The sequence below is a fragment of the Bufo bufo genome, chromosome 4 (genome assembly GCF_905171765.1).
Source record: "Bufo bufo chromosome 4, aBufBuf1.1, whole genome shotgun sequence".
NCBI lineage: Eukaryota > Metazoa > Chordata > Amphibia > Anura > Bufonidae > Bufo > Bufo bufo.
Genome location: NC_053392.1, coordinates 126,074,435 through 126,085,064, shown reverse-complemented (window position 1 = coordinate 126,085,064; position 10,630 = coordinate 126,074,435).

Sequence of the window (10,630 nt, the reverse complement as noted above, 5' to 3'; positions counted from 1 at the left end):
ACCCAAAAGAGCCTGATGGGCGACCAAGCTACCGGCCCAGAAGTAGAAAACAGCCTGTCTGCCACCACTGCAAGAAATATGGACATACTGAATCAATGTGCTGGCAGTTAAACGGGCAACCCCTGAGGCAGAGGACCGCCCCTCGGGAGGTAGAACAGTAGGTCCAAAGGATCCAAGCTGGATGCCTAAGTATGTAGGATCCCGTCCAAAAGTCAATATATGTATCAACGGGATACCCTTTGAAGCCCTGTTGGACACTGGGTCGCAGGTCACCACCATTCAACGGCCTGCCTTTGACAAGTTCTGGGATCCAAGTCTCCTCACCCAGCCACCAGAGTCCTGGCTAGATATCATTGCCAGCAACGGTAAGCCAGTGAAAGTGCATGGGTATTGGGAACCTACCCTTCAGGTGGGAGAAGCCACCCTGCCACAGCAAGGCGTGATTGTGGTACAAGCAGGAGATAAAGGAGGACACCCTGTGATATTAGGGACTAACGTTCTAAAAAATTGTTACTCTGAAGTGCTTGACGCATTAAATCAAACTATATCTTCAGCCTCACCTGCTTCCAGAAGAGTTATCCAAAAGACTATTAGTGTGCTGTGTGCTCAACAAAAGTTTGCCAACAAGAAAGGAGAAATTTGCACTGTCCGGATCCGGGTTAACCGACCGGTAATTTTGCCTCCAAATTCCCAGGTCATCCTGTGGTGCCGTGCGGTGTTAGGGATCCAGGGCCAGGACTATCAAGCCCTAGTGGAACCTATTCCCTTTGAAAATCATCCCTTCGTATGGACAGCCAAGAGCATGGTGACTGTGTCTCAAGGTAAAGTGCCTGTCCGCTTAATTAACTTTGGTGATCATCCCGTTACTCTCCTTAAACATTGCCCGTTGCTCAGCTTTTCCAGGTGTCTTTCCAGGATGTAATCCGTCTGCCTGCCACGGAGGCGTTCCAGACCACACAGAGCAGCAGCACCCTTTCAACATCCTGGTGGGAAGAACTACATGTGGGGGACGAATCTACCCCAAAGGAGCAGATAGAGGGAGTCCTGAAGCTGGTGAAGGAGCACCACCAGGCTTTCAGCAAGCACTCCACGGACTACGGAGAGGTCAGTGTAATCAAACACACCATACCCACCGGCTCTCATCCTCCTATTAAGGAGAGGCACAGACCCATACCACCTACTACCTATCAGTCTGTGAAAGAGATGATAAAAGAGATGAAAGACTCTAATATAATCCGGGACAGCCATAGTCCCTGAGCTGCGCCCCTAGTTCTTGTCCGAAAAAAAGATGGCAGCATAAGGTTCTGCGTGGATTACAGAAAAATTAATCAAATCACCCACAAAGATGCATATCCATTGCCACGCATTGAAGAGTCCTTGACTGCTCTGGGGTCATCAGCCTATTTCTCTACCTTGGACTTAACCAGTGGGTACTGGCAAGTACCCATGGCCCCAGAAGATCGAGAAAAGACTGCTTTCACTACACCTATGGGCCTGTTTGAATTCAATTATATGCTGTTTGGACTGTGTAACGCCCCAGGGACGTTCCAGAGGCTGATGGAACGTTGTTTAGGCCATAGGAATTTTGAGACTGTACTCTTATATCTGGATGACGTCATTGTATACTCCAAGACGTATGAGGACCATTTAAAGCACCTGGGTGAGGTGTTTCAAGTTCTTGCTAAGTATGGCCTCAAAATCAAGCCATCCAAGTGCCACCTACTGAAACCAGCGGTCAAATACCTTGGGCACGTTGTCAGTGCCGAGGGAATACAGCCTGATCCTGATAAACTTGCTGCTGTCCGCAACTGGCCTACTCCAACGACCGTGAAAGAGGTGAGAAGCTTTCTCAGTTTTGCAGGGTACTACAGGCGTTTCATCCCGCATTTCGCACAAATTGCGGATCCCATCCAGGAATTGTTGAGGGGGCATCCAAAGAAGAGCCCGAAAACTCCTATTACTGTTGAATGGAACCAAGAACGAGAAATTGCCTTTCAACTCCTAAAGAAGAAGTTGACTGAACCCCCTGTTCTGGGTTACCCAGATTATCAGAGCCATTCCTCCTCTACACGGATGCCAGTAAAAGAGGCCTGGGGGCCGTGTTGGCTCAAGTGCAAGACAACAAAGAAAGGGTAATTGCCTACGCCAGTAGATCCCTGAAGGGAGCTGAAAAGAATGACCAGAATTACAGTTCTTTCAAGCTGGAGTTTCTTGCCTTAGTGTGGGCTGTGACTGAAAAGTTCAAAGACTATCTCGCTGCCACACCATTTGTTGCCTTCACAGACAATAATCCCCTGGCGCATCTGAACACGGCCAAGTTAGGGGCACTGGAGCAAAGATGGGCCTCCCGCCTTGCCAACTATGACTTTACTGTGAAGTACCGGGCAGGCCGCTCCAATGATAATGCTGATGCCCTGTCGCGGCTTCCCACTACAGAGGCCCCAGATGAGCTGAAAGATGCCTGGGAAGAAGTGGAAATGCCCGCGTTCTACAATAAATTCGTCCAGCAGGATAATATCCGTACTGAAAATCTCCCTGCTGCTGATCCTCCCTCATCAGATGATCCTCAGTCCAGAGGCGATCAAGAAAGATGGATTAAGCTCCAGTCCGAAAGTAGAGTCCTCGGGGAACTGCTCGACTTCCTTACCAGTGGGAAAATCCCTGAGAGAATCCGCAGGAAGAGTGCAGACCCAGAACTAGTGAGACTGTGGAGACATCGCCACCAACTATTCCTTCAAAGAGGCCTGTTGCTCAGAAGGAGTCTGGATCCAGTGTCCTGTGATAGAGTTTACCAAATTCTCCTGCCACGTCAGGATGCCAGCCTGGTACTGGACATGTACCACAACCAGTCCGGACACTTCGGTGTGCAAAAGACTGAGGCCACCATACGGAGAAGGTTCTATTGGATTGGGATGAGAGAGGATATCGAAAAATGGTGCAGAGAATGCACTGCCTGTGCTGTGGGGCGGACTGAACGCCATGACCAGAGGGCGCCTCTCCATCCTATTGTAAGTACAGCTCCTTTAGAACTTGTCGCGATTGATCATGTGAAGTTGGAGCCGAGTCGCTCTGGGTATACTTATGCCATGACTATAATTGATCACTTCACCAAGTTTGTCGTAGCAGTGCCTGTGAAAGACCTGACAGCCAAGACCACAGCGGAGGCGTTCTGGAAGCATTTCCTGTTGCCCTACGGCTGCCCAGAAAGGATCCTCACCGACCAAGGGTCTGCGTTTGAGTCACAGCTGTTCCAGGAGATGTGTCTGCTGCACAACTGCCAGAAAGTCCGGACCACCGCCTATCATCCGCAAGGTAACGGACTCTGCGAAAAAATGAATAAGACTCTCATTGAAATGTTGAGAGCAGTACCCCCTGAGACGAGGGGTGATTGGCCTACTCTGTTGCCGCAGCTCATGTACACTTACAACAACACCATCCATTGTTCCACCGGTTACACCCCGTTCTATTTGATGTTTGGCCGACAAGGGAGATTGCCTGCGGATCACTCCCTGGGTGTCCAAGTACCGGATGTAATCAACTTACTGCCCAGGACAGATTGGGTAGTGGAGCATCAAAGGCGTCTCCTCAATGCTAAGGAGATTGTCCAGGAACGGGTGGAGATTGTTCGTGAAAGGCAGCAGAAGGACTATGACCAGACTGCCCATGCGGGACCCCTGGCTCTGGGAGACAAGGTATGGTTGAAAAACAACCACCAGACCAGCAAGTTGGACAGCAAATGGGAAAGGATTCCCTACCTTATTACTGCCATACCCAATGCTGCAGCCCACATTTACCAGGTCTCCAGAGAAGGAAAAGGTCCCCAAGTCGTTCACAGCAACCGCCTCAAGCCCTGTATAGAGGGAGAACCAGCGGCGGAGGAGATGGAGCCTGAGCCTTCCGAGGAAGAATTGCCGGCTCCACCTATGGACCCTATGCAGGCTGTGGAGAACTTGATCCACGATAAAGAGCCGCTCCACTGGGCCCTCAAGCCTTGGTTGAATTTACTGGTTCCTGCGCCTGTTCCTGTTAGTCCTCCATCTCAGGACATCTTACCCCAGAGAGCTCCTGAAGTGGCTCTATAGGCGGTGAGCTCCCCTGACCTTCCTGAGTCCGGGCAGGAAGAATCCCTTCCACTAAGGAGGTCCACTCGTTCTACCAGGGGACACCCACCTGTGAGGTTTGGGGACTACATCATGGGCCCAGGTAGCCCCTCACGGGAAACCCCTGTTTAACCCTGTTGTAAACCTGGGTACGGACTCATATTTTTTCCTTGAGCCTCAACTTGAATTGTTTTATATTTTGTCTACTGTTCTATTATGGACAATTTACACATATGGACTATCCTGGGTTATTGATACGCTGCACCAGGTCAGCGCCCCTGTTCCCTTCCATTATCCTGAGAGAAGAGAACGACGCCCCTTTTCACCATTCCTTCAGTTACATTGTTTGTTAATTTTTATGCTGTTGCTGTGATAATTGCCATGTATGCCGGTTCTCTATTTTGTCTTTCAGGCTGCAGTATCCAGCCGGGCAGGGCCCCTCCATGTTGCGCCGAGGACGGGCAACGTTATAACGTGGTTGTATGTAGTGTCCCACTAGGTAAAGGTGGGCACTGCACAAAAGGGGTTAATGTGTCTTGATTGCATTTAATGTCATGTGTATGCATTTTCCTGTGTTAACTGGGTGTCAGGCCTATTAGGGTGCAGTTTAGCCTCCCAGACGTTAGAGGGAGCCAGAGAGCCCTAGATATATATAGGAAGGCCCAGGCAGGGGAGTGGTAGTTCATTCCAGGGGACTAGAGGAGTTACTTCGTCCTGAGGCTAGGATTAGCTCAGTAGAGACACCCCAGTTGCAGGACAGAACCTCCTGGGAGAAACCCACAGTCCTTCACCAGTCAAGCAAGGATATTACAAGCAAAGATAAGTAACACTGATAGGCAGATGCTTTAGGAAGCAAAGCAAGGATTTAATACGAGAGGAAGATATATATTTTACCAAGGATTTAAGCCACCATTTAGGCATCCGGGCCTTGGGATTGAAACCAGACAGGAGTTCTAGAAAGGACAGTGTACGCTATTTCTGAGGAAAGGTACAACCTGATTCTGAGTGTGTTGTGGATTTACCCTCTGAGTATCTTGCATAATCAATACCTGCCATCTTGTGGAATAAAGCCTGCTTGTGAAGCACTTGATCTAAAGGACTGTATTACCATCTGTATGTACAAAGTTGGACTGTTAAGTAAAGCAACGTTTGGTTCACTATACCACCTGTGTATCTCACTTATTCCAACTATAAATCGGTGTGCCACCGTTACAGGCACTGGCGTCACGAATCCAAAAGGGACCTTGCTTCAGGCACTCAAAATACCTGTAACATCCAGGGCACCTCATCCACCATCAGGCCTGGTCCCTACATACCGAGTGTGCCCCAGAGGAACTGTGTCTACCTCTCCTTCACTGCCGCATGCCTGCCCAGGGTTCTCCAATACAGTGAGCAACCCTCGATTGCCCATAACCGTGACCTCACTTCGCTATACCCTGCAGGTCTGGCGTGCTGCAATATCAGGAAGTATTACTTTACTGAGAGAGTAGTGGATGCATGGAATAGCCTTCCTGCAGAAGTGGTAGCTGCAAATAAAGTGAGGGAGTTTAAGCATTAATTGGATATGCATAAGGCCATTGTTCTGTCCCCAGATGCAGATCCAGTTGTTTTTCTGTGTGTTTATCAGTTGACATTGCATTTAAGTGTGTTGTAATTCATTTGCATTACATTGTATGGTAACAGTGGAGTACGCAGCCCTGCAGGGTGAGTAAGTGGCAGGTCACGGTTAATAGGCAAAATGAGGGTTGCTCTTGGTACTCACAGTTCATAGGAGACCCTGGGCAGGTGTACAGCAGTGATGGAGAGGCTGGCACAGAAGTCCTCTGGGGCACTCTCAATGTATAGGGATCAGGCCGATGGTAGATGAGGTGCCCTGGGTGTTGCAGGTTTAATGTGCCGGTGGTAAGATCCCTTTAAGTTCGTGACGCCAGTGCCGGTAACGGTGGCACACCGATTTGTTGCAGTAATAATGGAGGAACACAAATTGCAGTGAACCAAAACTTCCTTTTACTGAAGCAGTTAACTATTAACAGTCTTTAGGCAAAGTTCCACATGTACAAGATAGTGACAGGCAGGCTTTACTTCCAATGACAGGCACAATGTTCTTGCAAGATACTCAGAGGGTTAAACACTTACAGATCAGGCTGCACTTTTCCTCAGAATCCTGTCTGTCTTTATCCCAAGGCCCGTATGCCCTATTGCTGGCTTTATCCTTGGTTAGGGAAAACTTCCTCTCGTATATGACTCCTTGCTTTAATTAAATCCTTCTGGCCTTCAGCTCTCTGTTTGGCTGGAAACAAACTTGGCTCTGCACTGTACTCTGTTATGGGAACTTCAGGTTTCTCAGGAGGCAGGCTCTTCTCCTGGTGGCAAGCTAGAAGCCTGGGCTATCTAGCTGCATGTCAGAGGCTACTCTCAGCTCCTCTCTGGCTGAAGTCACTCTTGGCTTCTGACTACACAACCGACTGACTCTTCCCTGTCTGGGCCTAACTATTTAAATAAGGGGTTCCCTAGCTCCCTCTACTGTCTAGGAGGATGAACTACACCCTTAATAGGCCTGGTACTCAGGAGATAACATAAATAACATGACAGTTTACATTAAAATTACATATAAAATACAATGACCATGTTCCACAGGAGGTGGAGAACAACGTGGCCCAATTGACCCTTGTGTAGTGCCCACATTTACCTAGTGGGACACTACAACAGCACCATCTACTGATGAGTTTATGTATTTCATTCAGCCTTTTTTTCCAATGCATTATGGGAGTCCCAGGGCATTAGGGGTAGTTCCTGGTTCTTTCTAGTCTTATGCTGGTACAGCCAGCAGCCACCATCTTATGTCTCAGGAGCAACACACTCTCACCGGTTTTCCTGCCCCATCATCTGTTGTTCAGCCTGTTTTTAAGCATAGTTGGTAAGGACACTATCTTGTGACATTTACCATAGTTTATATACAGTATGTTACTTGTATCTGATAGCTCATTACTATCATTGTATTATCTCATGTACTGGGTGTATAGCAGATTATTCTGTGTCTTATGTACCATGGATATTTATGTTCTAAAATACTACTGTTTTATTCTGTAGTTTCACCTTTTCCTGTCAATCTACTATCAATAAAAGAGAAAGTTAAAGCAGTAGAGTTTTCTCTTCTTCAAGACAGAGAAGGTTTAGCTACATGTCAGATTACACACCGTGCTAACGTGTATGAGGACAGTATAGTGAAACGACTGCTGAGAACAAGCTCAGTGAAATGACTGCTGAGAACAAGCTCAGAAGATCAGACTGACGGAGCCGCCATTATCCACGCATAGCCTGCATGCGGATATCGCAACAGTCTCCTAACAGTCGCACCGAATATCAGACTATACAGAGCCTGCCATTATCCACGCAGAGCCTTCTTACGGATATTACAGCAGTCTCTTAACAGTCACACCATGTCTAACAGTCAAGCATCTTCAGTCAAGACAAGGTCTCAGATAAGTGGCTCTAATAGGACATCGATCAGAGAAGCTGCCGCTATTGCCCGCGCAAAAGCAGAAGCCAGTTCACAGAACAAGAGATGCAGATAAAGCTGGAGAAAGAGCAACTTGAAGCGACTCTAGACTTGCTGCAGATAAAGAGACAGCAGCTGCCATAGCAGAAGCAGAATTTCTAGAAGCCACAGAACTTCAAGAAACCAAGAGTCATCGCAGCATCGTCCGTCCATCCAGGACTTGAATTCCAAGATCTACAACAGCAAACCTTACAATACGTCTATTAACATTCCAAGTCAGATGACGACCCAGATCCACAGCTTAATTTAAAGCAGTCTGTTGACAAGCCAAGCCAACATGCTTATTCGGATCATTAGAAAGTCGACTATCAGTCTCTTTGCAGCAAACTAGAGAATACACATCAAAGTGAAACCGGCTACAACAACTTCTCTCCAGAACAAAGAATCAGAAATCTGCTCCTGCTAGAGAGATGCCCTTCGCTTTAGAACGGTATTACACAGACCAGATTAAACCAGAGACTTCCAACAGGTATGGCCGTGCACCACACATTCACTCTGACAACACAACACCAGCCGGCTTCCAGCGCCAATCAAGCCACAATGGACTTTGCCAGGTTCCTTGCTCGACGTGAGCTGGTCACCAAGGGACTTGTAAAGTTCAGAGACCGCGCTGAGAACTATCGAGCTTGGCGAGCTTCCTTCCAAAATGCCACCAGAGACTTAGGTCTGTCATGTAGTGAGGAACTGGATCTCCTGGTAAAATGGCTGGGAAGTTAGTCCGCCGAACACGCTAGAAGGATTAGAGACATCAATGTAAATTATCCAGACGTTGGTCTAAAAAGGGTCTGGGATAGACTTGATGAGGTTTATGGCGCAGCATAGGTCATAGAAAGCGCCCTATTTAAGAGAATTGAGGACTTTCCTAAAATAGCGAACAAAGGCTATTCAAAGCTTAGAGAGTTAAGTGACTTATTAATGGAGCTGAGTGTAGCAAAGGCAGAAGGGGATCTGGTGGGCTTGACATTCCTTGACACTGCTAGAGGTGTGAATCCTATAGTTCAGAAGATCCCATACAACCTGCAAGAGAAGTGGGTCATGTATGGTTCTCGGTATAAACAGACTTACAATGTACCATTTCCTCCATTTAATGTTTTTGTAGATTTTGTCTCTGAACAAGAAAAAATCTGAAATGATCCTAGCTTTGATTTCATGATGTCATGTGCCACCACCTCAGTCAGTAAACCTTGTAGGGCAACGGTGGAGGTCCACAAAATTAACGTTTCTTCCACAGGTTCAATCCATCAAGAGTTTAGCTCCTATCAAGGAGGAGACAAACCCAAGGACCCGAGCAGACAGTGTCCCTTACACAGGTAGCCTCATTCCCTACTCAAGTGCAGAACCTTCAGGGAAAAGTCATTGGAAGACCGTAAGACCTTCCTCAAGGAGAACAACATCTGTTTTAAATGTTGCTCTTCAACTTCGCACTTCGCCAGGGACTGTGAGGTTAGTGCAAAATGTGCCGAATGTCACAGCACTACCCATAACACAGCTCTACACCATGGGCCACCTTTGTGGGCTTCACCCAAAACCCAAGAGCAAAACGGGGAGCGAAAGGACACAAATACTGACACTTTGGCAGTTACTTCTAAATGTACAGAGGTTTGCAGAGACCTCAGAGGAGGCAGATCCTGCTCTAAAATCTCCCTAGTAAAGGTTTACCCAGCAGACGACCGAAGCAAAGCCATCAAAGTGTATGCAATTCTAGACAATCAAAGTAACAAGTCGTTAGTGAAGTCTGCCTTCTTTGATAGCTTCGACATCAGAGGACCCGGTGCCCCCTACTCTCTAAGAACTCTTGCTGGTACTGTGGAAACAGCCGGAAGGAGGGCAAGCGGCTACATAATTGAGTCCAGCGATGGTCAAGTGCGTCTGCCTTAACCAACTATACTGGAATGTAACCAGATTCCTGACAACAGGTCCGAGATACCCACGCAAGAAGTAGCAGCGCATCAGCCTCACCTGAAGCGTATAAGACACCTGATCCCGAACCTTGATCCTGAAGCTCAGATAGTCTTACTCCTCGGGAGGGATATCCTATAGGTCCACAAGGTTAGACAGCAGATTAATGGACCTCACAACGCTCCATACACCCAGAGACTTGACCTAGGATGGGTCATTGTAGGAGAAGTCTGTTTGGGAGGTGTACACAAACCAACAACTGTCAACAGCATGCTTACCAGTACACTTGAGAATGGACGCCCATCTCTTCTCCAACCATGCGAAAATCACTTCTTCATCAAGGAACTGCCTCAAAGCACTTCATCACCAGGTACCCTTGCAGGTCCTGCCTACGATAACTTCATCTGGGATGGCAATCAAGACCACCTGGTATCCACAGTCTTCCGCAAGACTAAAGAGGACAATCGTATAGCGATGTCATTCGAAGATAGACTATTCCTAGATATAATGGAGCAGGGAATGGTGCAGGACGAGACAAAAAGCTGGGTTGCACCTCTACCCTTTAAGCCTCAAAGACAATGCTTACCCAACAATAGAGAACAAGTTTTCAAATGATTTGTCTCTCTCAGGCACAGCCTACGAAGTAAACCTGAGATGAGAGATCGCTTCTTCGCCTTCATGGAAAAGATATTCCGGAAAGGTCATGCAGAGTTAGCACCCACACTTCGAGACTCAGAAAAGCGCTGGTACTTGCCCATGTTTGGGGTGTATCACCCGAAGAATCCAGGTCAGATCAGAGTGGTGTTTGACTCAAGCGCCAAGTATGAAGGTGTATTATTGAACGACGTTTTGCTGTCAGGCCCGGATCTAAACAACAAGCTAATAGGAGTGATTCTCCGTTTTCGCAGAGACTCCATTGCATTCACGGCTGATATCCAACAGATGTTCCATTGCTTCCTAGTTAAAAAAGAACATAGAAATTTCTTGAGATTCCTATGGTTCAAGGACAACGATCCCGCTAAAGATGTTACAGAGTATCGTATGAAAGTTCACATCTTCGGCAATAGTCCTT